Genomic DNA, 27,241 nt, shown 5'->3' on the forward strand with positions numbered 1-27,241 from the left:
AGCAGGATGCGGCACACTGCGTCTCTGCATCAACCCAATTTAAAAAGATGGCCTCCAACTGCATGACTCCCCCTGGCCAATTGCAGTGGGGAGAGGGGAGTATAAAAGCTGGTAGGGATTACGAGATCTCTCTCTCTCTTGCTTGTGGAGGCCGAGGGCAGGTTACTTCCTGTTGCCTTGTCCCTGTTACTCTTCCACTGTTGTTGCAGGTAGGCTAGCGGTGGCTGCAATGTCGCAGCAATGTTGTCTTAATAAAGTTAAAATATGCGACAGGAAGAGTATCCCCACTCCTCCTTCTCAGAGTAAATCTCCCCAAACAACACAAGGAATTCAGACCACTCATACTGCTTGCCAATGATATCGGGACAGGACACACACAAAAAAATAAAAAAAGTTTAGATGATTTATTTTATGTTGGAATTGAAGTTGCCTGCAACTTGCAATTAGTAATATTGATTGCCCGTATTAATTTTACGTTCATTGTGGTTATTTTGAGCAGGTTGCAGATAATTATGTTGTCTGTCCTATTATGATTCAATTTATTTTGTATTGATTATTTTTCTATCCAGTTTAGTTATTTCCTTTTTGTGTGTGTGGTCAAGAGGTTTTTTTTTTTTTTTCTACATCCTTAATTGGGTTTCTGTGTCCTTTCAGAGGCCGAGACTACGGTGGTGGGATTGATGTCCCAGGTGGTGGTGTCTCCTCCCTTTGTGCTGTGTGTGTGTGTGTTTTCATCCCGGGTTGATTTTCACTACTATGTCTGTATGCCACAAGTGTTTGGGGTGACTTTCCTGGGATCCTTCTTACCCCTTGGAGCCATCTCCCTACTGGTAGGCCTTCACCCTGACTGGTTTCTCCTCTTTCCCCTGAAACATCAGTGTGAATGCCAATTGATACCTTTTATTATTTGATGTCTAATAAAGTAATTTTATAATTCGTACCTCGTCTCTGCCCCGTTGTATGATGGACCCAAGTGGACGGACCCAGGGTAGGCAACACTGAGCTAAGGTTAGTGTATCAGTTGGTTAATGTACAACCCCGGCCGCCATACCAGCACCAAGAAACAAAAGAACTGTAGGCCAGACAGCGAGCACACCTGTAATGAAAAAAATAACAATTATGTGATTATTTCATATGTATTTGGGTCTAACTGCAATAAATTATGAAACAATTGAGCTGTAGTTCAAGTGTCTTTGTAGAAATCACGTGTCTTTGTTCACTGTATTTGTTTGGTTGATGGATTATGCTAAATCAGTCTGATAAGACAAATTGTTTTGGTTGGACTGATAGACCAGGACACAGACAGCCATTTTGTTATTTTTTCAAATGAATTTCGTTGGTGGCCCACATCCAATTCCATAACAACATGGAGGATAAATAATGCCTTCTCAGAGCACTTTTTGTTTTACTGACAAGGATTGAATGTTCAGAGTTGGACTGAAAGCAGGGGAAGCTCAGTTTTTATAGTTACAGTTTTAGTATAGTTTTTTAGAAATCACTTGTCTATTCACCATCTGTCTCTTTACATTTAATTCTTCCTGTTATTAACCAGCTATCCGTTTGATTCTCACTTGCCAAGGATGTAATCTTTTGGCACACAATCAGACTGAGATAGTTAACAAGTATACAGTACAATAGTTCATGTCTATGCAGTTTATGATGGTAATAAGTCATTGTCTTTGACTGAGGCTGAGGTGTTGAACAGTCTGATGGCAGTGGGAACAAAGGATCTTCTGAATCTCTAAGTCCTGCAGCAAAGAGAGATGAGACATTGGCTGCTGCTGTAGCTATTCCCACAGGTTGGGAGCCACTGATCTAATGTATGTGACGTAAGTGATGTTTAATTGTACAAGTTGAGAAATCCTTTTGAAAGAGATCCAGAATGTCATGGTTTTTCTTCTAGGCAACTAGATGACAGTGGTTGTGTCACGGGTCTCCTTGCAGCTCCTGCTGAAATATATTTTATTGGCGTTTTTGCAAACTTTTACCAAGTTATCTTTATCCCAAAGTTGTAAGAGACTTGAGAGACTGGAAATATGCCAGGAACGAGACAGAAGACTAAAGATATGCCCCCCTCTACGGCTGACTCCTAGTCCACGGCTAAGTTAGCTAACCAACCTAGCTTGTGCTCCCCCCCGCCCACACTGACAATGGATGCCGCTGCTGACTTTCAAGCCGCCATCAACAAACTGAGGAACGAAAACCTCAAGTTGCTTGCAAACTTTCAGAAAGAGTGTGGCGTGGCTATTTCAGCTCTGCAGCATACGGTTGATGCACATGGGAAAAAGATTCAGGACGTGGAGGAGTTCCTAACCGACATTTGTGACCAACTCGCGGGGCTAGGTGAGACAGTAGCGCGGCTGACGAAGGAAAACGAGGCCATCGAGAAACAACTTGACTACTTGAGCAATTACACACGAAGAGAGAATATCTGCATTATTGGCCTGCCCGAATCAGTGGAGATGCCTAAACTGGCTGATTTCGTGTGTAACCTCCTCTGTGAAGTTTTTGGCCCCAATGCCTTCGAAATGCCTATTATCATTGACCATGTCCATCGAACCACCGCACCCAAACCACCAGCTGAGACCAAGCCAAGACCACTTCTGGTTCAGAAGCACAGCTACAGAGTACGCAAATCGGTGCTGTGTCTCGCCAGCCGGCATGAGGGGCCGTTTCTGTACCAAGACAAGCGGATTCACTTTTTCCCCGATGTCAGCCCGGAGGTTTACCGGTGTGAAACGCAGACTTCACCAGACTAACATCACCTTTCATCTCTACCATCCCGCCCGTCGGGTATTCATGTGGGACAACCAGAAGATGAGCTTCACCGAGCCTTCGGAGGCTCTCAGCTTCATAGACCAACATATGCCAGCAACCTCCGGTGATTCCATATAATATAAGAAGTTTGCTATTTTCCTGTTTGTTTTCTATTTAGCCAGGATGCTGCTAAAAAGGCATTGTAACCTACCCTACAACACAGTTGCCTTCACCCCATTTGGGGGGGTGAAGTGCATTTACTTCAGTTTAGTCGTGTTTTTTTGTGTTTGATTCTCCTTATATCTATTTTTTTCACTTTTTATTTTTATTGTTTTTTCCTTTTTCTTTCGGTGTGTTCCTTGTAGTTGCCCTGTCCACAGGTTCAGTTGCCGCTGCTTCCTCACCTTGGGGAAAGGTAATTATACCAATAAACACTCTCTAGGAAATTACATACGAGTCTGGTCAGCTGGAATGTAAACGGTCTAAATAATCCTGTGAAAAGAAAGCATGTACTTGGCCATCTTCAACACCTGGAAACAGGCATTGCCTTTTTGCAAGAGACACATCTTTGTACATTAGACCAGTTTAGGATCAGAAAGGGGTGGGTGGGGCAAATGTTCCACTCTAATTTTCATTCTAAAAGCAGAGGTACTGCAATCCTCATCCATAAAGATGTTCCTTTTTCTGTATCCAGCTCCATTTTGGACCCTAATGGTCGCTATGTGATGGTCTTTGGCACCATGTATAATACAACCCTTGCACTGGTTAACATCTATGCTCCTAACTAGGATGATGTTAATTTTTTTAATAACCTCTTTAGCTCTATACCAAATTTAGACACACACCATCTAATCCTTGGCGGTGATTTTAATTTAGTTCTAGACCCTGCCTGTGATCGCTCCTCCAATAAATCATATCCTGCCTCTAAATCATCTAAGGTAGTTAAATCGTTCTTGGAGACCCTTGGCATTCAAATTCCCTAACTCCAGATGCTACTCTTAACAACTCAGCGCGCAGAGGAATCACTACTTAAATCCCACCAAAAACAAAAAACATCACATTTTTATAAAAAAAATTTCAGACAAATTACTGCCCCTTTTGCATGTGATGTACACTGAGTCCTTTCAAACAAAAACTCTTGGAGTTTGTATCATGCCACCATTTCACTCCTCTTGAAAAAGGACAAGGATCCCCAGTGCTGCTCGACCTATAAGCCTCCTTATTCAGGACTTTATGATTCTAGGTAAAGCCCTAGGTCTCTGTTTGGAGATGATTCTCCCATCCATCGTTTCTAATGATCAAACCAGTTTCGTCCATGGTAGACAGTCATTCTTTAATGTGACAACTGCTCAATATCTTCCATACCCCTTCTCAACATTCAGGTGCTGAGGCTGTAATTTCATTAGACACAGCAGTTGATTTTGTTGAATTGGAGGAATGCTGCTCCGCCCACCCACAAACATCTCATCAAGAGTATCATGTGTAATCTCAAGTTAGAAAAGATCGGGTATACTGTTAATGGTGCTCTTCAGAACTTTCATAAGACATGGGATGACTTTATTGAATTTGTAAAGCAATTACATGGGCTTTAATTAGAGTGATAAACTTCCAGCTGACCCATAATAACTTCATGTACCCTGACTGTGTTACAGCCTGGCTGGGGTTTTTTCCCCAGTGTTTCTTTGTGTGTCTTTTGTCTGTCTCCTCCCCCGTGTTCTTCACAGCAGGGGCGTGGTGAAGCACTGGCAGCCTGACCCACCTGCAGCCCATCATTCATCAAGCCAGTTTGAAATCCCCGGTTCATCACCCACTCTCTACCAGATTGTTCTGCTTGCTTAGTGGTAAACACTTCAGGCCTTACCAGTCCCTTGTGGATAATCGCTTTGTGTTTTTTAAAGTACTCATCAGTGTTTTCTCCTCGATCCAGAATTTCCTGCTCCAGTGCTTCTACCTGCTCCTGCTGTGAGGCCTGTCCTGCTCCCGCAACCCCGACTCTCCCTGAGTCTCCACACTCCACAGCTATTCCCTGCCACACCACTCAGAGCTGCCGAGTTCTGACAATAAACCTTCCTATTTCCTTGATCTGTTTGTCTGAGTCTGAATCTGCTCTGGGGTCCAATCCAGACAAAAGTACAAGCCTTAACAGGCTGAGGACAATTAATTCAATGTGCAACTGGACCCCCCCCCACTCCCAATCCTTCCCCTCCTCTTTATGTTGTCCCTTCCTGTCTGTCTGTTTTTATATGTGTCTTATTGTCCTTTTTTTTCAGTTTTTCTTATATGGTTACTTTTCATATTATATTCTACTTGCATTGTTTCAGTATATTTTGATTCTATATAATTTTGGTATTATTATTTTTGTACTTACCTATAATTTTGCTTCATTCTCTCATCAAAGTTGTAAACATTGACACCCGTTTTGACACGCAGGGAGCCTTTGACACTCAATTCCGCCCTTGTGTAATTTGCAGAACCCTAAGCAACTTGAGTAGTTAGTGTATAGCTCCGCCCAAGCTATATGGTGTTTGTCTTAATATAGATAGGCTCCAGGGCATATGATTGTGATGGATCGGACAATTTAGAGCAATTTGGAATGTGAAAATATATATAGGTAAAATTGAAATATAATATGTTCTTTGTTTTATTTATTGATAGCCTAGTTGTATTTGGCTAGGTTCTGCTTGTCAGTATAATGCTAAATAAATGAGAGGAAAAACTTCCCAATCTGTTGCAGACTGAGAGGAACGGGGTTGTTGGCTCATCTGGCTCAGAATTCAAGTCTGGCTCCGGTGGCTCAAACACGTAGGGCTGTATACAACCAATATAGTAAGTTGGATGTAGTCATGTTTCCTCTCAGCATAGATTTGTTAGACCGTTAAGCAATGTGGAAGCTTTCCCGATGTTGGGCATGATTTCAGTGCCTCCAGCAGCAGTGTTCCAGAGTTGATTCACTCAGTAGCAGGGTAACTGAAAGTAACTGGAGCTTAGGGGGCTTACTAGTGCAGGGTAGGCCCATAAAAGGGGGATCCCAGGAGAAGCCACCTGAAAGCACACGTACATACACACCCACACAAGTGGAGTCAACACTGGGAGACTCAAGACACTGCACACAAAAAAGAGGGCTCCACCACCAAAGAAGGACACCAGCCCCACCACCACTGCAGCTACCCAGCTCCTAAAACAAACAAAACATAATTAGGGCATTACAACTTCCAACATAAGATATAAACCATGCAGTGGCCAAATGCTGAAACCTTGACACTGGTTATAAGCAGCTCTCAAAATGGCCTCCTGCCAGTGGTGTAACCAAAGAAAAAAAAAGGAAAGTAAACTAATAGAAAATAGACTAAAGAAAAGAAACTAATTAGTGCTAAATGATCAATTCAATTAATAAATCAGCACATATATAACGATACATAAATTAACATGAAAATGAAGAGTAATATCATCTTACAAATCCTATGTATAACAAAATAAACTACAAGACTATTTGTGGATGAACAGCTGTGTGACTGCACTCACACAACGTAAACCATACCTGATTAAGGCTGCTTAGATGGCAGCTGTATTACTGAAACGAGTAATAAATCACAAATAATACAAACAATAAGAAAAGTAACCAACCATACGGAAAAGTAGATACAAAATTACAAATAAATCAGAACATCGCAAAATAGAATCTTGCACGATCACATTTCTTCCCATTCACACTTAAAAAACGGGCCCAAGTTAAAATAAACACAGACACATTAAACAATTACAGGCCGAACAACAGCCAGAGGCAAAGCAGCAGCGTCCCTGCTGTGTGCGCCACAGCAGCAGCCGTCGCTCCAATAAGGCTGCGCACGCCAACAGCAGGCCAATTCCTACAATGCATGTAGATCAAATTAGACCACAATAATAAAATAGAAAACTAATGTTAGAGCAGGCTACATACCAATCGGGCCGCGTGAGCTCTCACCCGCAGGAAGACAAGGGAATCTGCAGGCGCTAGTCTGCTACAGCAGTACCAAGTGATCTAACAGAAAGATCCTCTTAAGCCAAAAGCCACTACAACAAATCTTTATACTGCTACATAAGCAAAATTGAATGTTTAATGTTAATCTTAATATCATAGAAATCCAAAAAGCCATTATGTATCTCAAAAACAAGACACCAGGCCCTGATGAGCTTCCAAATGAGCTGTGCAAGAAAGTTAACAACATTCTGGATTGGATTGGATTGGCTTTATTGTCACTGTAACAGTACAAGTACAATTGCCGCGAAATTACAACAATCGCCCCGTCAACACATAACATAACAGGATGACTGTAGCAAAAAGGGGGGGGAGAGAAACATGTGGAGAGGAGAGGAGAAAAAAAAGAAATAAACCCAAACTATACTCCGGGGGGGTACAGTGTGGATTTGATAAAAAAAACCTCGGCAACATATAAGCACATTTTACAACATATCGACGCAAACAACTTGCTCCAGGGGAGGGGGGAGGGGGGGAGGAGGTGGTTCCAGTGCAGACAGGCAGCCAGCCTTAGCCGCTGCCATTGAGGCGCCGCCATCGGCCCCCGCCCGCCGCACTGGATGGGAAGAAGCGGCGAAGGCGTGGGATGGGGTTGGGGGTTGGGGTGAGTTGCATATGTACATGTGAGGAGTGCCGTGAATGTGTGTGTGTGCATAGGCCTGGAGAGTCGCTTCGTCTAGTTCACAATCAGTGCCTCAGTTCGCAGGGTGTCATCGCGATAACACAGCAAGTTGCCATGGAGACATCCTTGATCGGGTCCCGGACGGAGTCAACAATCAACAGGTGTCCGTGGAGGAAAGGAGGGAGGGGTAGGAGTAGAAGCGTCTCACTGCAGAGATCTCGTGGGGGAGTTCTTCCAGCACCGGCCTTGGCCAAGGCTGGTGCTGCGGGGGCTGGAACACAGATTAGATTATGATTGTTTGGGTTAGGGCGTACTCAGAATGTACACCTAGAAGGTATACTACCACCAATCCTTACTGAGATGTCAATTATATTGATCACAAAAAAGATACACAAGATCTACATTTTTTTTTTGTGATCATGTATAGCCAATCTCTCTTTTCAATCTGGAAGGAAGCTGTTTGCTAAAATTTTAGTGAATAGATGAAGTCCCTTGATAAATAAACAAGGATCAAACTGGCCCAATAGAAGTTCTACTTTTAATTTAAAACGTGATGCATGTACAGAAAAAGGGAGGGAAAGGGCCTGGTCATTCTTCCACTTGACGCTGAAAAAGCATTTGACCAGCATTTGAATGGTCATATCTATTTGACATCCTCAAGAGGTTTAACTTTGCTTATTTTCTTGCATGGATTAAGCTCCTTTATATATTGTTTAGAGGGACGAGACATTAGTATTTAATAATAATAACAATAATAATAACAACAACAACAACATGTCTGCTTCAATATTTGCACTTGCCATTTAACCATTAGCAAAGAGTATTCTTTTAGACCCTTAAATCGAAGGAAACTACAATACAAAGGAAACAATAAACAAACTATCTTTTTGAGCAGATGATATCCTCCTATATATAACAAAACTACAAATTACCATACGAATGACATTAGAAAAAATTAACTTATTTAGTACATTTTCAGGATATATTAATTGGAACAAAAGTATACCCCTTTAAAACTCTAAAGCAGTTAGAATTTTGACACAGAAATGTACTTATTGTACTGAAGGTATATTTTAACTCTAACTCTCCCGATCTCCTTACTCATCAGAATTAATTTCATAAAGATGATCTTTCTACCTCAGATATTATATCTTATCTTATTAACTCACCTTACCTTATTATACCTATCTTGCTGACTATGTCAGCAAAAAGCTAAAATCAATAATTATGCATTTAACCCCCTTGAACCATTTTACCCTTTGCACGAAACCCTACATTTGACCCATCCAATTTAGACAGAATCTTCTGCACATGGAGTGATATTGAGGGTACATTTGCCATCTTTACACAATTACAACAGAGATTTTACCTCCCAAACAGCTCTTTTTCAGATATTTACAAGTAAGAAATTACATACTATCAGAACATATCTATCATGATTTGAAAAAGAAAGTCAGAGGATCCAGATCCACCACTACTCATCATTATTATTAACCACCGTTATCTGTCATTATTATTGATAACACTATTACCTACACAGCTGTCCCTGGTCTCTCTCTCTCTCTCTCTTTTCTCCTCTCTCCTCCCCCCACCCCCCCTTTTTCTCCTCCTAAACCCAACCGGTCAAGGCAGACAGCCGCCCACCCTGAGCCCGGTTCTGTTGGAGGTTTCTTCCTGTTAAAAGGGAGTTTTTCCTCCCCCCTGTTGCCAATCGCTTGCTCGTTGTGGGAACTGTTGGGTTTTTCTGTATAACAAAGTAAGGTCTTGACCTTACCCTGTAAAGTGCCTCGAGATAATGTATATTATGATTATGATTATACAAATAAAATTGAATTGAATTGAATTTAATTGAATATTGAAATACCAAACGACATGGTTAGAAGGAACCAGACAAATACACAAATGTTCAACAATGCCAGACCTTATACAATTTAAAATAATTGATGTCTTCAAAAATATCTCAGAAATTACTAACACTCTGCTAAATGCAGAACTTTTGCTTGTTATTTTTGGAGTATCTGAAGCATCAAAACTTGCAGCCCAACAACTGCCTCATCACAGCACCAAAAAAAAAACTGTTACTAATGTCATGGAAACAAACAACAGTTCCTACATGTCATAGGTGGCTATGAAATTTCACCAGGACATAGAAAGGATATGTCCTACAAGGCAGACTCCAACAGTATGACAGGATCTGGCAACCCCTTATTTTATACCTTCACGTAGAAATCTCTTAGTTGCAGTTGTTTATACACAGTTTCTTTCTGCTTAAGGAGTAAATGAATGAGAGAGGGGTAGGGCACAGGGAATTTTGACTTTTCTACCTTATTTATTATTTAGCACTTACACATTTCATTTTGTCTGCTTATTGAGATCATCATAGTACATCATCTTGTACTAGATCTCTCCACAATGAGTACTGGGCTTAGACTGTGTTACTGCTGACCTCTGAGTTCAGTGGGATCTGGCTGGCCTGTGTGTTTAGGCCATGCAGGCCAACAGCAAACAAACAACTTTCATTATATCAGAGGCAGAGGACTAGCAGAAGACACAAACATGCACACACTAAACATAGGACACACTGAACAAGAGACAGCAGGAGAGAGGGAGGGAGGGAGAGAAGCCATTGGTAACTGATAAAGAAACTAGCAGATCTGAATAGCATGCGAACAACAGAAACACCAGCAACTGGAAATTAGACTTTATTAGCACAGCAATAAAAGCCCTGTTAAGAAAATGGTTTCTGCCCACTGAAAGGCTACGGGGCATTTAATTTTACAGGAAATGTAACGTAATGTAGAAACTTTAACAAGACAACTGGAAACAAGGCTTCAAGCTAAAATACCTATGAATAATTCTATATATCAAACAGAGGTTAGAAATGAAGACCTGCTTCTATGTTCTGGAGGCTGTTGGCTATTGTGGATCCAGAGCTGGGTGAGAGACAAAATAAGAAAGATAATCTGTCACTTCTAACTTTCTTGTCTGAGCGATCATCCGTCTATCTATCAATTTTCTTCCACTTATCCGGGTCAGTTTGCGGTGGCAGCAGGTTAAGCAGGGAATTCCAGACATCCCTCTCTCCAGCAACGCTTTCCAGCTCCTCCTGCTCCCGCAGGTGAAGGTGTTCCCAGGCCATATGGGATATATAATCCCTCCTGTGAGTTCTGGGTCCATCCTGGGGCCTCCTCCCAGTTGGACATGTTTGGAAAACCTCCAAAGGGAGGTGCCCAGGAGGCATCCTTACCAGATGCCTGAACCACCTCAGCTGGCTCCTTTTGAAGTGAAGGAGCAGCGACTCTACTCACAGCTCCCTCCATATGTCTGTGCTCCTCACCCTGTCTCCAAGGCTGAGCCCAGTCACCCTAAGGAGGAAACCCATTTCAGCCACTTGTATCTGCAATCACATTCTTACAGCAGGCACTACCCAGAGCTCATGACCATAAGTGAGGGTAGGTGAGCGATCATTTTATATGTAAATACAGCCAAAATCACAGCACAGTGTATGTCTTTACATTGTGTTTGGTGAATTTGTCAGATGATATTATAAAACTCGGACTGGATAATCCTAGTTTGTCCAAACTGTCTTTTTCTGTTTTTCTGTCAGCTTGGCTGAGGACATTACTTATGACTGGCAGAAACTCAAGTAAAGCCAATGCAACAGCACACAGGTTTAAATACAGCAGGCATTTCTGAGACAAAGCCCCCACGCAAAGACAGCAAAATGCTTACAGGGGCACAGATTAGTTAGTAAATTGGCTGCAACTGCTGAATGAGACTCACTGCGTAACTCATGAGGATGCAGGATCTGTTTCATTCCCCAGAACAGGCAGAGAGATTCAAACCAGATGTAGTGACAACCAAAATGTTATCACTAAGCCATATGGCTTCACAGGCTATAATGAATGGAGAGTATGCACATCATGACACCTACGTAGCATGAGGCCACCATGTGCCAACAGTCTTCACTGTGGTATGAAATGCTATGAATGATTTGTACCGCTTTTACCAAAGGGTTTCCTGCTTAATTCCATTTCAGCAGTTTTGAAATCATGTTCTGCACACAGTGGCAGTATACAGATGCAAAACATGTCACGCTGATAAGCTCCAAGAATTACAATATCATCTCAAGATTATACACATGATTATCTGTGTGTAGGATGTGTGGCTATTGGTTTAGGAGAATATTTGATGAAAGAACATGTGGCTGTTTGGAGGACAGGAAATGTAAAAACAGTTGAGAAAACTGGGAGAACAAGACAAGGCAATCCTAATGAGATGTAAGACGAATTTTTCATATATGCTCCTTTTGTATTCTCTTGCCCTGGGTTTTAAGTGGGAAGCACAATTAAGTAGGCGTAATAAGTCTTTAGGTAAGTAATTATCATTGTCTTTCCTTAGAGTGTGTGTCCTCAGAGATGTTTTTCTGCTTAGTACTGCAGGATGTCTCTCTCTGGATATCACTGTATTGTGTTGAAGAGGGAGGCCCTGTGCAACACAAAGCACATGTGGAACTGGACTGCTCGAACCATTAAGAAGCTCTTTTCTGAGGGAGCTGAATTCTTGTCAATTTCTTAAAGCTGTATTTTTATTTACACAATTGATCAACATGGTAATAATGATGAAAGATGTCACAAAAGTTGTCACCTACACTCTTTTCTTCAGCTCTCTGGAGTATTTGAGTGTCACCTGGTTCGTTGTTCTGGATGTTCTGCCCACTTAACTGTTCTGGTTCAGTGAAACACTGACACAGTCAGCAAGTAACCAAATAACCAAGTGCTCAGTGTGAAGTGGTGATGCTGCTCCCAGATTGACTGAGGTTTCCCACTCAGGAGGTCCAGGATCCAGTTGCAGGGGAGGTGTTCAGGCCCAGCAGACTCAGCTGAGGAATATTTGTGTTGAATGCTGAAGTCTATGAACAGTATTCGATGTATGTGTCCTTCTTGTCCAGGTGGGAGGGTGGTGGCTATGGCATTGTCTGGTGACCTGTTTCGGGAATGTGCAAACTGCAAGGGAGGGGTCTAGTGAAAACTACACCGAGAGTAAACAATTATTTTATTATTTATTGCCTCTTAATTTGCCATAACATTACCAGAAGCCAGTTGCTTGTTTACATTTCTCAGATATTAATTTTCTGATGTATAAAAACAATAGTTTTTTTAAATCTTATGGTAATTGTTTCTGTGGCAGGCAATATTCATTTTCAAATTTCATTTTAAAAATCTGTTAATAATTTGAACAAAGCTGCATGGCAAACTGTAAAAAAAAGATTCTCTTCTTTTTTTAACTCCTCTTCTTCTTCTTTTTTTTTTTTGCCTCATGGCGTGTTACATAGCTGTCAACTCTGTGACTTCTAGAAGTTACTGGTATGAAGATCCAGGTGCAACCACAGAACATTTCTCTAGTCTACATCTGCTTGAGGTTTAAAATATGAAAGAGTGCAGTTAAGTTACATTCAGAATGTCAATATGGACAGTGCGTATTCTCTCACTACACAATATCCACAGTGTATTAGTTACTGGTCAGTTCATTCTTGATCTCCACACATAGGTCTGGCTAGGAATTATATGTACAGGGTAACTCCAAAATCGATTCACAGGTGTGTGCAACTGGTCGACGGTCCAGTCCCTCCAAAGCTGTAAATATGATTTTATTCAAGTCTCAGCAGCAGTCTGAGACCCACCTCATCAAATCCGTATGTACTGCTGTAAAAATCAGAGGGCTTGTCTTTCAGCTGGAGTCACTGTACTTGGTTCAGTCAGCTTCCAGACTTTCCTGCAAGTAGTTTTTTTCTGTGTACCTGACCTGTATGTCAGGAGTTGTTCTGCAACTGCTGACATGTTATCATGCATTTTGGTTGCTGTATTATTTGTTTGTGTGCTACTTGAAGGGGGTCTGCCCTCAGGTTATCTCGTGATCGAACAACTTTCACTTCCAGACAATCTAATAGATCTGACCATCACTATCACGATCTTACTGCAAAGCAGTGATTATGAGCTCTCTTCCACACAGCAAAGATTCAAACCGTGTCTCCAAGTATCAGTGCTGTGGTAGATGCTGGGCAATGTGCAGAAATCCCAATATTCTTCTTGGCTTGGCTCCTGTGGGCTCCTCCTCCTGCCATTTTGGTGTTAGGGATGGCACCCGCATTTCTGCCACTTTACAGAATCCAAGAATTCTGCCCAAAAAGCAACAAGGGCATCCCTGACCACACCATCTGCATCTACCCTTGTCATTAATAAAACTAAACTTTGTAAGGCACTTAAAAATTGACTAATCTTTGAACTGACAGATTTATTTTTAGTATGTTGAACATGGTCATGGTCCTGAGACAGGAATGGAGAGGGCACCACTGATGACTTCCTTTGTTGGAGTGAAAACTGGAACAGCATCATTCAGCTGGATCTCTGAGAAAGGGTCATAATGTGCGATTGAATGGACAGCATGGTCAACACAATCTACTGAGACGAGAGGATGTGGAAAGGGCAACTTTGATATCTTCTGTGGAAAGAAAAACTAGGACAGTGTCATCCAGCTGTCCTCCATTTGATACACCTATGAACACCTCTGAATCATAAGACTGGGAGCTAAGATCAACAACATCAAGAATAACTGAATGTGAACCTAAGCTTCTTCAGCTGTACCAGATGGTTATATTTGTGATTCATTCACTCTAACTGGCTTTTCCTGGTCCTTCTCATCAGAATCTGGTGCACCCACCAAAATACTTACTAACTTGTTTTCCATTATGGATGCATCTAACTCAAATTTTCTCAAACTCTTCATGATGTCATATGTTGTTTTTTGTTGTTTTTTTTTTGCAGGCCAAGGTTCCTGTTCAGATTCTTTATCTTGGCTTTCTGTAGATGTCCTTATTTTTCTTTCGCTTTTTCAAGTTTTACAAGAAGAGACATCCTTGAACTAATGTCTTGTTTTCAATTTTTTTTGTCCAGACAGTATCACCTTGTAGCAATCCTGTCCCCAGAAACAGGTATGTAGTGTGCAAGGTATGGATCCCATATTTCTCTGATGAGCAATGTGTCAATCTGTGAATAAACATTAATAAATACAGGAGCTATCTTTTATGAGAAGCCATCTAGGCCAAAACTGAATACTTCACTTGCACCTACATGCATACTATCATACTATCATGCATATACATACATGCAAATAGACATATTTTGCACACACACATGCACACGCACACACAAACAAACACACACACTATGTACTTTCAGGTAGTACATTTTAAACAAAAAACAAAAAACATGGTATCTAATGTGAAAGTCCACACTGGAATATCTTTGTATCTTTTTTCAAATGTTTTCTATTAGCAGCTGTTCTTCACCCACAAGGCTGTCTGTTTACAAATTGTGTCACACAATCACATTTTCTTAGTTCACATGGACTGTTCTTTTGGACAGCACTGTTATTTATTTATTATATGCTATACTAAACATTGGCAACAATGAAAAATTAGTCAACATGTATCATGTATCAACAATAATAAAATATGTTATGATGATTTTGGCTCTTCCACTATTCACAAAATGTCTCAAATGATCCTCTTGCTTCAGTTTCCGATTGAATGGTTTTATTGTGCATATTCCTTTGTGAATAATCAACTTCCCATAGTCCTAAATCCAAGAAAGTTAAATACCATAAATTAATACATTTTAAGAGTAGTAATGCAGTTACCTTTTTGTGTTTGAGGCTGTTTCCTGATAGGACAATCTGGGAATCTGTGAAAAGATAACCTACTTTCAGATTTTCCAGGCTACAAGGTGCACTAGCCAGAGATTGTTCATTTTTTAATTGTCTGGAATTGACCTGAAATCTCATAACTGCCACAGAGTTGTTAATTTTTTTAATCTGATAACATTTGTTTTAATGATTACTGTTTCTTTAATAAATGGTTTTCTAATAAACATGTATTCAGCTGGTAAATGGCAAATGACTTCAATATGAAATATTACTATTATTAATATTTCTGCATGTATATTTCTACATTGATGTGTCAGGTATGAAGGCAACAGGGTAGAAAACCCAGACCCAGTTTTCCTAAAGGGGAGGGTGTGCACTTGTATTTACTTCAAGTTTAGTCATTAATAAAGTATGTCTGAACATATAAGATTACTAGTATAATCTCAGCTATTTTTATCATGTATAAAAATATAGTCATATGTATAGTCATATAGTCTCATTCACACTCTCCTCCTCTCTCTCCTCTTCCTCTGGCTGGACTGTCCCCATGTTCTCACTATCACCATGCTCCAGCAGCTGCAAGTGTAATAAGCAAATTTATTATTTATTTACTATTATTTGCAATGGCTGTCGAAGCCATTTGGTGGAGGCTGAGGTGGAGACCATTAATTTGCCCATTCAGGTGGACACCGCAGGGTTATCCATACTTGGGAATAGTGATAACACCATTGCTTCATCAGTTATATGGAGCTAAGCCCACACCATTGCTTAAACATATATGTCAGAACCTTGAAAAGGTGGACTTCCTTACATCAGGAGGTGGACCCCTGTTTCAATGTTCTTAAACTTTATGTATTTCAGATGCTCCCAATCTTACTCCCAGGAAAAGTAATTAAAGAAATAAACAGTCGGTTTTGTACATTTATTTGGAATGGAAAAACCTTGTATGAGTCTGACCAGACTTATGAAACCACAGGAAAGAGGGTCTATTCTTGGTTCCTAGTTCCCGATGTTAGGCTTTACCAGCTTTACCAGCTGGCTTCACAACTACGCTACGTTACTGATTGGATTAAAATGCATAATAACAGTGACTCTGTGACAAAAAAGATTAAAATATTAAAGCCTGACAGTATTGGTTGCAGATGTATTGAAAAATGGAAGGACTAGGACTGTTCTTGGCAGTATGGGGCAACATACTACAACACTGACAGGGGCATTTTTACTGTTGGGCATCTTTATGAAAAGGATGTTTACCAGATGCACTGAATTGATCTTCCACACTCCACCACAAAAATAGTTTTATTTTTATGACTTGATGTCAGTACAGACATGTTACAGCTGGTACAAACCATCTGTCCATCCATTATTTATACCACTGGAACCAATCCCAGCTGACATTTGGCGAGGGCGGGGTACAACCTGGACAGGTCACCAGTCTATCATAGGGCTGACATATAGAGACAAACAACCATTCACACTCACATTCACATCTACAGGCAATTTAGAGTCAGTCAACCTAATCTTTGGACTGTGGGAGGAAGCCAGAGTACCCAGAGGGAAACCATGCAGACACAGGGAGAACATGCAAACTCCACACAGAAAGGTTGAGGCCAGAATGTTCTTGCTGTGAGGCGACAGCGGTAACCACTGCACCACCGTGTCACCCTGGTACAAACCATTTAAATCAACATCGGAATTAGAAGAATATTTATTTTTCCGGATTTGTCTTGTCACAGCGTGGATGCATGTATAGACAACTTAAATGTACAGCCACAAGAGCTAAGCAAAGTATAAAGAGATATGTGGTGAAATGAGAAATTAAGGGGTAGGTGTAAACAGGCAGAGTCCACCTTGACAAGCTGATATCACTCAATCACCATCGCACCAGACATGGGAGGCCAAATCAGACTAGTTTCCCTCAACAAAAACTGAAAACATGTTTATTTAGTTTTTTTTAGCTGAAATAAATTCTTGTTCCATTTATTTTGTATCTATGTATTTTAAACATCTTTGATGTCTAAAGTTACTGTGGTTAGAGGTGTTGTTGTTGTCCTTTGTGAGGTTAGCAGAAATTTGATTCATAGCTTTGTAATTGTTCATATTATTACGTGCCGGAGTGTTGTGTGTTGTGTGTGTGTGTGTGTGTCTGTGTGTCCTCTGCCCTTCCCTTTTCCTCCAGCAGGTTAATTAGCAAAGCGGTTCTTGATTACCTAGCTGGAGTACAAAGGAGAAGCGGGGAGGCCTGGTTGGGCCCAGATTGGGCCATTTTGGTGCTGTGGGATTCTCCACAGCTGCTTGGTCATGACAGAGCCAATTTTTAATTTATGGTGTTGGACAAGTGTTGGTGTTTGGATTAGTTCTGTTTCTTTTGTTCCAGTGTTCCACTGTTGGTTTTCATTTTATTCTGTAATTATTAATAAATTCCCTAATATTCCCCCTGAATCTGTTTTCCTGATCCTTTTGTTTTGCCCGGTTTTATGTATTTCATTTATTGTTACCTCCCTCACCTCTGGACGTACAACGGGAATATAACAAAACAAACAGTGCCTTTGTGACAGACTGGCTTTTTTGTTTGAACATAGCTGTTCTTGGCTTCTGTTTTGTTGCTACTTCATGCGGAATTTTCAGAGGGACTGTAGGTAAATGTATAACAAAACAGTAAATATTTTATACTAGCAATGACACGACTACTGTGAAAGGTGCAACTAGTGATGATTCCACAGAAAATATCACCAACCAGAGTCCTACACAGGCCCAATTTTCTTACAATAGTCTTACGACAGTTGTAAGAACTGTTGTAAAAAAAAAAAAACAGGACAGTTGTAGAAAAAAAACAGGACGTTCTGGAATGATGATGAATTAAGGGTTAGGCATTCACACTACAATATAATGGCAGCCAGGATTGATAAAATTGTGACAGTTTAGATCATAGTTATAATTTTACCATATAGTTATAAGTTATTTCTTATCTTTCTTTATTGTGGAACAAAAGGTGGTCATGGAATTGTAATTTTTTGTGGATTTTTATGAAATTAAAACAGTTCTATATTTACCACAGTATCATTACATACAAGCATATTATGCATATTCCATATTATATTTTAACTTTACATTAAGCAATACATATCTCAAAATATTAAATCAGATTAAATTGGAAAATATGATACACATACACAAAGTGGGAGCTCATATATGTTGTGATCAGGGCCACATCTGTCTTGTCTCCAATGCTGGCAAGGATCTGTATATGAAATCAGCTGTGGCTATATTTCTAACAGGATACCGTTGGGTCATGGAGGGGATGCTGGTGTGCTGCCAGACTGTTGAAGCAGGATGTTGGAGATGATCAGACTATAAGATTGAGCCTGGCTTTGCTAAGGTCATTGATGAGCTTCATGATATCCTCGAATTTCAATAAGTCCTTTTAGGACAGTAGCTGTGCTTGATAAACAGCATGCTTGGTCAGGCTTGGTTTGGGCGAGTTTGATAGTCTGTGATAGCCTTTTCTCTGTGTTACTGATGGTGAGAGCTGCATTCACAACCACAGCCCCTGCTTGTACTCCATATGCTGCCACCTGCTCCTTCAGTGAGAAGTGGTGTTGTGGCAATCTGCAGAGGGGGGTGGCAGACATGGCAGGCAGGCTTATCACTGTGGAACATCCAAATCTCTGCAGCTAGTCATTGCTGTCAATCTGCAGGAGGTGCCTCTAAGGTTTACCATTTTTAATTTTTCTGAAGACCAGTGAAAATACTCATACCTGCCACCTCTCCATGAATTTAGGCAAGCTAGCATTGTCGTTTCATTGAACCCTTGTTTTACCATGTGCTTCTGAAGTATTACTGGCATGCCACATCTGTTGCATCCTCGGTTTTTTGTGTTTTCTGCCTGAGTTGGCAGCCCGCCACCTACATTTTAATGTCAAAAGGGTGTGCACACACACATACATAGACAGACTCACACGCTTAAACATGGCATACATAGTCTGCACCTCCACTCTGCACCTCTCAATACAACTCTCTAGGAGCAACAGTATAAATGAGTCAGGAAATGTGTAGGTGGACACTACATTCAACCCAGCCATTAGTGGCAGGGAAGTGTGTGTGTGTGTGCGCAGATAGCTTTTAATTCTGACTGTGCTCCACTGTGAAAAGCAGGTCATGCCCCATGGATATGATTTTGGCTGTTGCTATTACTGCACGCATCCTATATCTGCTGCACTGTCTCTGAAATCTAAAAATTTAACTACTTTGACCATGTCCCTGAGTGATGAGCAGGCTTTATTTACTAATTCATTCTAATTTCTGGAACTCACTGAAAAGGTGGTGGTGACACCTTAATGAATTAGTGACTGAACCTGAGTGAGAAGAATTTATGGATGTGCAGTATGAATGTTGCGATAGATGTATTTAAGCAGAAAAATAATGTAGTCAGTCATGCTATAATGTTTTCCAGTCTGCACTCTAACTCAAGATTCAATTTGCTAATTTCATGGAGTACTACTCAGTCAGTGAAAACAGTTGTATAATGTATTTTGTAGCTTAATCAAATCTAAAAAAAAAAAAAAAAAAAAAAAGACAAAAGGGATCACCCTGGCATCTCAGCTTGGGCTTAGAGGGTACAAATTTATAATAGCTGCGTATAAACTGAGGGGACGAAGTTCTAAAGACTGTTTCAATGAAAGATGCAAGTTGTATTATAGGAAGTGCAGGATGCAGCGTTTCAGGGACTAAAAGTGAAAATATCTCAGTCTCTTCTGCATTGATTTTGAGAATTCTTTTTTAAAAGGTAAATGCACTTTGCCACAGCTTTTGCTGTTTTCTACCAAGTAGTACAGTGAAGCTTGTGGAAAAATGAATGCCTCGCTCACTTTTTTACAGATATATATATCTATAAAGGACACTTCATTGATACTCATTGATACCTTGGGGAAATTCAAATAATAGTCCAGCAACTCAATAATGTATGCAGTTAGATTTAAGTCCATGTCATGAGCCATTACCTTTGGCTGAGGTGGTCTGATGGCTGTGGCCACAAAGGATTTCTTGAACAGCTCAGTCCTGCAGTGACAGTGATGATGAGACGGTGGCTGCTGCTGTAGCTACTTCTCTGGCCTGCAAGGATGCTGTGGAGAGGGTGATTGGTATTACCGAAGATGATCTTGACTGGTCATGTCTTGAGTGAGTCCAGACTCCTACCAAGCACAGACCCAGCTTGTCAAGTCTCCTTGTGTTCTTTGTCTGACAGGCAGGCTGCCGCAGCAGACTGCAGCATAAAAGAGGACACTTGCCACCAATCACTGACATCTGCAGCTGCATGTTTTGCCAAAGAACCTGAGCTTCCTGAGGAAAAAGAGCCACCTCAGTGTCCTTCCCTCGAACGTTGACTGGCTGAAGAATGGGCTTAGACCTGTGTAGGTCAATGACAATCTCTTTGGTTTTCAAGGTGTTCAAAAGGCAGTTCTTGTCGCTCCATTCACGGAAGGCCATTGTCAGATGTACAGGGGTGTTAACCTTCCTACCCATTCCTGATACATGCCACAATAGCGGTATCATCCAAGTATATCTGGATGTGGCAAGAGTTGTATTTAAAGTCCAATGTATACAGGGTTGAACAGCAACTGAGAACACAGTGCTCCCCACCAGTGTGCCTGAGACACAGTTACCCAGCCTGACGTCCTGTGGTCATCTTGTGAGGTAATCCCAAGTCCGGGACGTGAAGTAGGGAGCCATCCCCATCCTATTGGATAATGTTAAATGCTTTTAAAAAATCAAAGAACATAATCCTCATGGCATGGGTGGCTCTTCCTGGAGGCATTGTCCATTACCAGGGTGACGGTTCTGCAGGTGTCTCTCCGTGGTTGTAGCTTTAGGTGAAGTCTGCCAACAGACTGTCTTCCTGGAGCACTCTTGAGGCTTTGATTTAAAAAGTTACAAAAATAGCCTGAGGCACTTCTGCTGCTTGATTCAGATGGTTTTGACTTGGCTTATAAAAATAAAAGATTGCCCATGTAGACTAAGAAAAGTAACTTAGAGCAAAGACAAAGAACACATGGAAAAATGATAAAGTGCAAAGAGAGAGGCACCAGTTTTACAACAGTTTTCACAACAGTTTTATCCCCTGGGGTTTTGCACACATTTGAGGGGCATTACCTGTCCTCTCCTTTTGTTTCAACTTGAGGAGTGAGTAACTTTCTATAGAACTTTTGAATTGTTTAAACTGGAGTTTATCTATATCTCACACACCCATCTTCCACCATGATCATAAAACATTAACAGACACAACATATAAACCTAATGGCACTAATAAAACATTAGAAAAGAAAACATTACAAATACGGATTTCATATTAGGCCTACATCCTTCAAGACTTTATAGTAAGTATAATTTAAGTAATTACATAAGTGGTTAACTGATCAAACAACCCAATCAGTGTTTCCTAAAGCTAATAGTAAATAAGTGTGGGTTACACAGTAGTCCTTTGATTATAATAGTAATAACAGTAAAGACATTGTGGATGTCACTAGTGTCTGTTACCTTGTGTGAAGAATGGTGAGTGTGGTCATATGAAATCTATATGTTACATCTCAGATCTATCACATAAGTTCCAGAGCAGTTAGAAAGTTGATTTTATAATTTTACTCAGATCTGTGTCTGCGAAGAATAAACTGCTGGTTTCTAGTCGGGAATGTAGCTTTTAGCCTAATTTATGATTCTGTTATCTAAAGAGGGACAGAGGAATATTATTAATATTGAAGCATTAGTTTAAGCAGCATGTTGCTGGTTGAACATATTATATATTACATATTACTAAGGCTGCAGCTGTCGATTATTTTAGTAATTGAGTATTGTACCTATTATTCCATCAATTGTTTAAGTAATCTGATAAGAACTACTTTTGTCTTATTAAAGAATAAGACATAAAAAACAATAGAATAAATACAAGATGCATAGAATATAGAAAATGTGAAAAAGAGAAAAGAACACCGATCTCTTAAAATGAACAACTAATTGGTTTCTTTTTAAGAAAAATTCATCTACATTTTTATTGACTAAATTGCTACATTATTATCTGTCAAAATTAAACCCAGCTCACTTTTCTCTCCTGTGTCTGTGTGTGCATGTGATGATATCGCTCTGAACAAAAAGACAAACTTGTCTGGCAATGTAAAATGAGACAGAGCTTTTCCTCCATGTTTCGACCTCACATCCATACACAAACAGTGTTTCAGGTCAGCAAAACAGAGATTTTTAAAACAGTTAAAATAGTGCTTATAATGGACATGACAGACATGACTGGGAAATGATGACATCACACATCAATTTGTGTATTACTATTGTTACTTTGTGTTATCACATGCACTTTAAATAACAACAACAACAACAATGGTTCATTGTTGTCCACAGTTTAAAGTCCACTAGAGGTTACTGTTTTAGACCAGGTCCAGTCAAACCAGACTATTGCCACCCACTGGCCCAGCATGCTTGTTTGACTTTTTTTAAACAGAGTAAATATAAGTTTTGAAACATGTGGACAAGGTCTTTCCCTTAACAACAAAGCTAATGCTAGCTGGGCTAGTGTTGCAGTGTAAACCTCCACAAAAAGCAACATGAATAACAACCTTCTATTGTTGTTATACAGTTGGCATCAATATTGAGGTTTAATGTTCCCCCAGTTTCTCCTCAGAAACTGAACTGAGTTAAAAGCCAAACAGTGCTAACAGAGATGGAATGAGCTGAGCTGTGTGTTTGTTTCTGCAGCCTTTTGCTGACGTGGAGGGATGTGCAGCATCTTCTGGTGAAGACGTTTCAACCCGTCCACCTGAAAGATGATGACTGGAAGACCAATGCTGCTGGATACAGAGGCACACTGCATTCTACTTCTAATACTAACATAGTACATCCACTGTTTTATACTTGAAACACTTGAATACCTTAAGTATGAAACTGTTGAAACTGTAACTGTACTAAAGCCTTAGATAATTACAGAGGTGTGGTACTCTCTCCTCACATTGCTCTGTGTCTTGCCATCAGTCAGCCACCTGTATGGTTTTGGTCTGGTGGATGCAGAGGCCATGGTGCTGGAGGCTACGAAGTGGAGGCCTGTTCCTCCTCAGCACACCTGCAGTCAGAGGCCTGAGCGACACACCAGGTGAGGTGAACCGCAGTGAGTGGCTCACAGGACTGAAACTCAACCGGCTGGACATGAGCAGAGACAAAAACTGAGGACGTGTGATGACCATTTGATGGCCAGTGGTAGACCACCTCTCTGTATTGTACTGTCCATACAAAGAAACAGCAGGCCTTTTTTCTTTTCATTTTGGTGAGTGGTTTAAACTAGGATGCACACACTTCTGGTAGGGACTCTGACTCAACGTAATAAATCACTGAGTTGCTACCACTTCTTGTATTTACTTCAGGCAGTGTAGACATAGATCATTGTTTCGTGGCAACCAACATTAAATGTCTTTACTATTTCACAAACTTAAATTCAGGCTGACTCTCATTAAAAAAAGGACAATTGTTGTGTACGTACATGAAATAAGTAGACAACATTTTGTGTATCTGGACATGAAGTGATGTGAGAGTGGGTTGGAGAAAACACATTAAATCATGAAAGTAACATGATAGAGACACAAAATATTTCCAGAGATAAGCACAGCCATCAGTTCACTTTATCTCCAGGCAAAGGGAAATCTAACAGGGGCTTTGTGTGTGTGTGGCCTGGAGTATCTGTGTGTTGTTAAAAATACCACATTTATCTGTTGTTCACAATGAACAGATAAAAATGTTTAATGAATCGTTTTTATGAATCTATTCAATGTAATTTCATAATGTTTATGGTGCTTCCAGGTACATCCATGCTGGCCAGAGCCTGAACAGCAGCATCACCACCTCTGGGTGCTCAGAAGAACCTGAGCAGCTCGTGGACTACCTGGAGCACGTGGTGGTCAAGGTTCTGATAGCCCACCCGCGACGAGGGGACCTGGAGATCAACCTCATCTCTCCATTTGGGACAAGATCCCAGCACACAAAAATGCACACAGCAGGTCCAACTAAATGAAGCCCACACCGGCCTCTTATTAAAGGCCCAGTGTTATCTATCCATCTATCAGATGCAGTTGTTTTGGTTTCAGCTGCAGAGGTTTGGACACTTCTCATTATTTTCTAGGGCTGCAACTAACGATTATTTTGGTAGTCAACTAATCTGTTGAATGATTTTTCAATTAGTCGATTAGTTAGTGATTATTTCAGTCACGCCAACCATCAGTGCATGGCATCTCTTCACTCAGACCCAATACAGTTAACTGTTGTTGTAGCGGTGGGGAAAACTAAGTAGGATCGATTTACAGCACAGTAAGTCATATGATATGAAAGTTTAACTGTAACACCATGTTTATTTGTGTAGTAAAACTAGACATGTCTCAAAGTTGTAGTTCAATGTGTGTGTGTTTAATTTCGTTGTTAGAAAAACTAAGTTAACATTTTAGCCTACATTTCTGTGCCTACATTTTTGTGTAAAAACGCTGTCAGCTTCTTTCTAACTGAAAAAGCGCTCTTCTTGGCTTCACTTGTCAAAAGAAAGACACCAAGTTTGAACACGGCCTAACACGTTAGCTGACATGACATAGCATTCAAATAGTTAAAGTCATCCTTGAGGCCTTCTTTTCTGAAAGGTAAACAAAAACTATAAATAGCTCCTCGGTAAAACTTACCCATCCAGAGCAATGTTAGGCGTCACAGCTCCAGGGTGCTTGCGTTTGAGGTGCTCATGCATCACCGCCATGCTGCCGTGATATGCCAGCTCTGCTCTGCAGTGTCTGCATTCAACCTATTTTGTTGCTTTACTTTCACTAAAATGTTTCCACACTTTTGAAAGTTTGGGCCTCGCCTTCACTTCACACTTCACACTTGGTTGCGCCATCTTTCATTTGTTCTTCTTCATTGCTTCAGGTTCACTGTCCATTGGTCAGACGGTGGTTAAAACAATGTTTAGCTTAGCCAATGACAACATGATCAAAGTCCTTTGAGGTTGCCTATAATACGACGTGTAGACAGTAAAATTCATGCTTGCAGCCCTATTATTTTCTACTGTTAGAAAACAGTTCACACTGAGATAACTGTACACTGGAGAGACTGTAATGTTGTTTTTGATAAGACAGTGTGATGGACCAAGCAACAGACAGTCATTATCATCCCTTGAGCCACACTGCTAGCATGGCTAAAAACCAAATTATGGTATGATACAGTGGATTAGAATATACTGTATCTACTGTACATAAAATGGTTATCATATAAATTATTACAGAAATTACATTTGACATGCCTTTGTTGTTCGTTTTAACCAGGTTAAAGATTTTAGTGACTGGGCATTTGGATCTGGAGGGTTCCTGAGTGTGAAGCACAGGAAGTACAATAGTAACTTAGCCTGGTGGCTAGGCTAGTGACACTTTTTATCCAGATTGCCAACTTTGACCTGTGAGGACCGTGCCCTTCTCCAGAGAGCAAGCAGAAAGATCACTGCCCATAAAGCTCCATCCAGTCTAAAGGTAGATGTCCACGTGTTTGTGATTATAAAGCAGGTCTAGGTTCTATATTAATACTGTGAAAGTATCAAAGCCTCAGTCCACAGAGAAATGCACACAGCCTGTATTCAGAAACCGAGCCTTAAAACGAGCCGTCAGGACTTCTGGAACTTTGTGATGTCACAACAAAGCAGTCACCACCCTCAGCCACGCCTCAAGCCCCGCACTCCTGGACCCACCATCCAACCTAGCAGGATTTGGTTTCTCGGAAGTGTTTGGGGGTTCAATACACATTAACAGGCAGCTGCACATTCTGCACTATGTCATGTCATATCCCGACGGCTGGGTGTGTAAATATGGAGAGCAGTGGTCACATTGTCAGATCTGTGAGCTCCTAAATTCAGAATTTTCTAAACTCTCACTATTTAAAACTTTGGTTGCTGAAGCTCTAAACTGTTTTCTAAACACAGCTTTTGACTAAGGACCTCAGATTTCCTCATGTGTGAATGGCACAGTTCAGAGTTGCTGGGGCCCCACCTTAGCTCATTAACATTAATATGTATCTGCTTAACGTCACCTTTTCTGCCCCCATCTCACTGTTCACAGGCAGTTTGACAGCTCCAACGAGGGCTTCAGGGACTGGGAGTTCATGACGGTTCATCTATGGGGTGAGAGGGCAGAGGGCACATGGACTCCAGAAATTATTGACTCACCATCAAAGCCATGTAACCCCGAGGTGCTGGGTAAGGTCCAACTACACATATACACTCAGGCTCATTTAAATTTACCAACCAGTCCTCCAACCTGAATCAACAACCCTCTGCTACGACCCACAGCAGTGTCTCCTGAAATAGCGCCCCTGTGGCGGCAGGCATCCTGGACCTTGTTTGCCATGGTTACAACAATAATAAACATGTGGACTGCACATACGACGTACATACCCTCTTCATCATGGTTACTAAAGTAACAGTTGTGGTGTGGTCGATCTTTGTTGTCATGGTTACAATAATAACAACAAATGGTCATAGATAATAGAAACAACATAAACTGCTACTGTCACATGGGAATCGAACACCGCTCTCCTGTGTCATATTCATCCATCCACCCCAACCTCCTCCTGACGTGGACTTTGTTGCTCTATAAACTATGTCGCTGCACTTTTCCCTTTGCTCCTGTCATCATTATTATGGCCACTAGATGTTGCCTAGCAACAAAACCTAACTATGGGTCATAATAACCTGCTGATAGATGACCTATGGGCTTGTTTGTTTACAGGAGGACAGACTTAAATTTATTACATTTGGCACTGATGTCATTATTTGAAGTAACTTAAAAAAAGCTCTAACATGGTTATTATTATGATTGTTATTTGACACAGGCAGCCTAAAAGAATGGACGCTGATCCTTTATGGCACATCTCAGGACCCTTACCAGCCCCACAGAACTGAGCACGTCCGTTCAAGGATGCTGGAGACCCCAGACCCGGAGGAGCACCTGGAGGAGCCAGAGCTCCATGAAGAGGAGGAGGAGTACAACGGTGAGAGAATCCAATCAAATACTTCATCACCTTCCCATCTAAACTGACTTAAGGTGGTGATAATGGTGCTGATCACAATCCCT

The 27,241-nt window shown here is 40.9% G+C and overlaps 1 pseudogene; it reads left to right on the forward strand.

Moving 5' to 3' along the window:
* The first annotated feature begins 10,644 nt into the window (after positions 1-10,644).
* LOC139615097 (proprotein convertase subtilisin/kexin type 6-like) overlaps positions 10,645-27,241 on the forward strand; it is a 33,300-nt pseudogene continuing 16,703 nt past the window's right edge.

Source organism: Trachinotus anak, unplaced genomic scaffold (genome assembly GCF_046630095.1).
Source record: "Trachinotus anak isolate AG129_WGS33_773 ecotype Australia unplaced genomic scaffold, CSIRO_AGI_Tana_v1 ptg000042l, whole genome shotgun sequence".
NCBI lineage: Eukaryota > Metazoa > Chordata > Actinopteri > Carangiformes > Carangidae > Trachinotus > Trachinotus anak.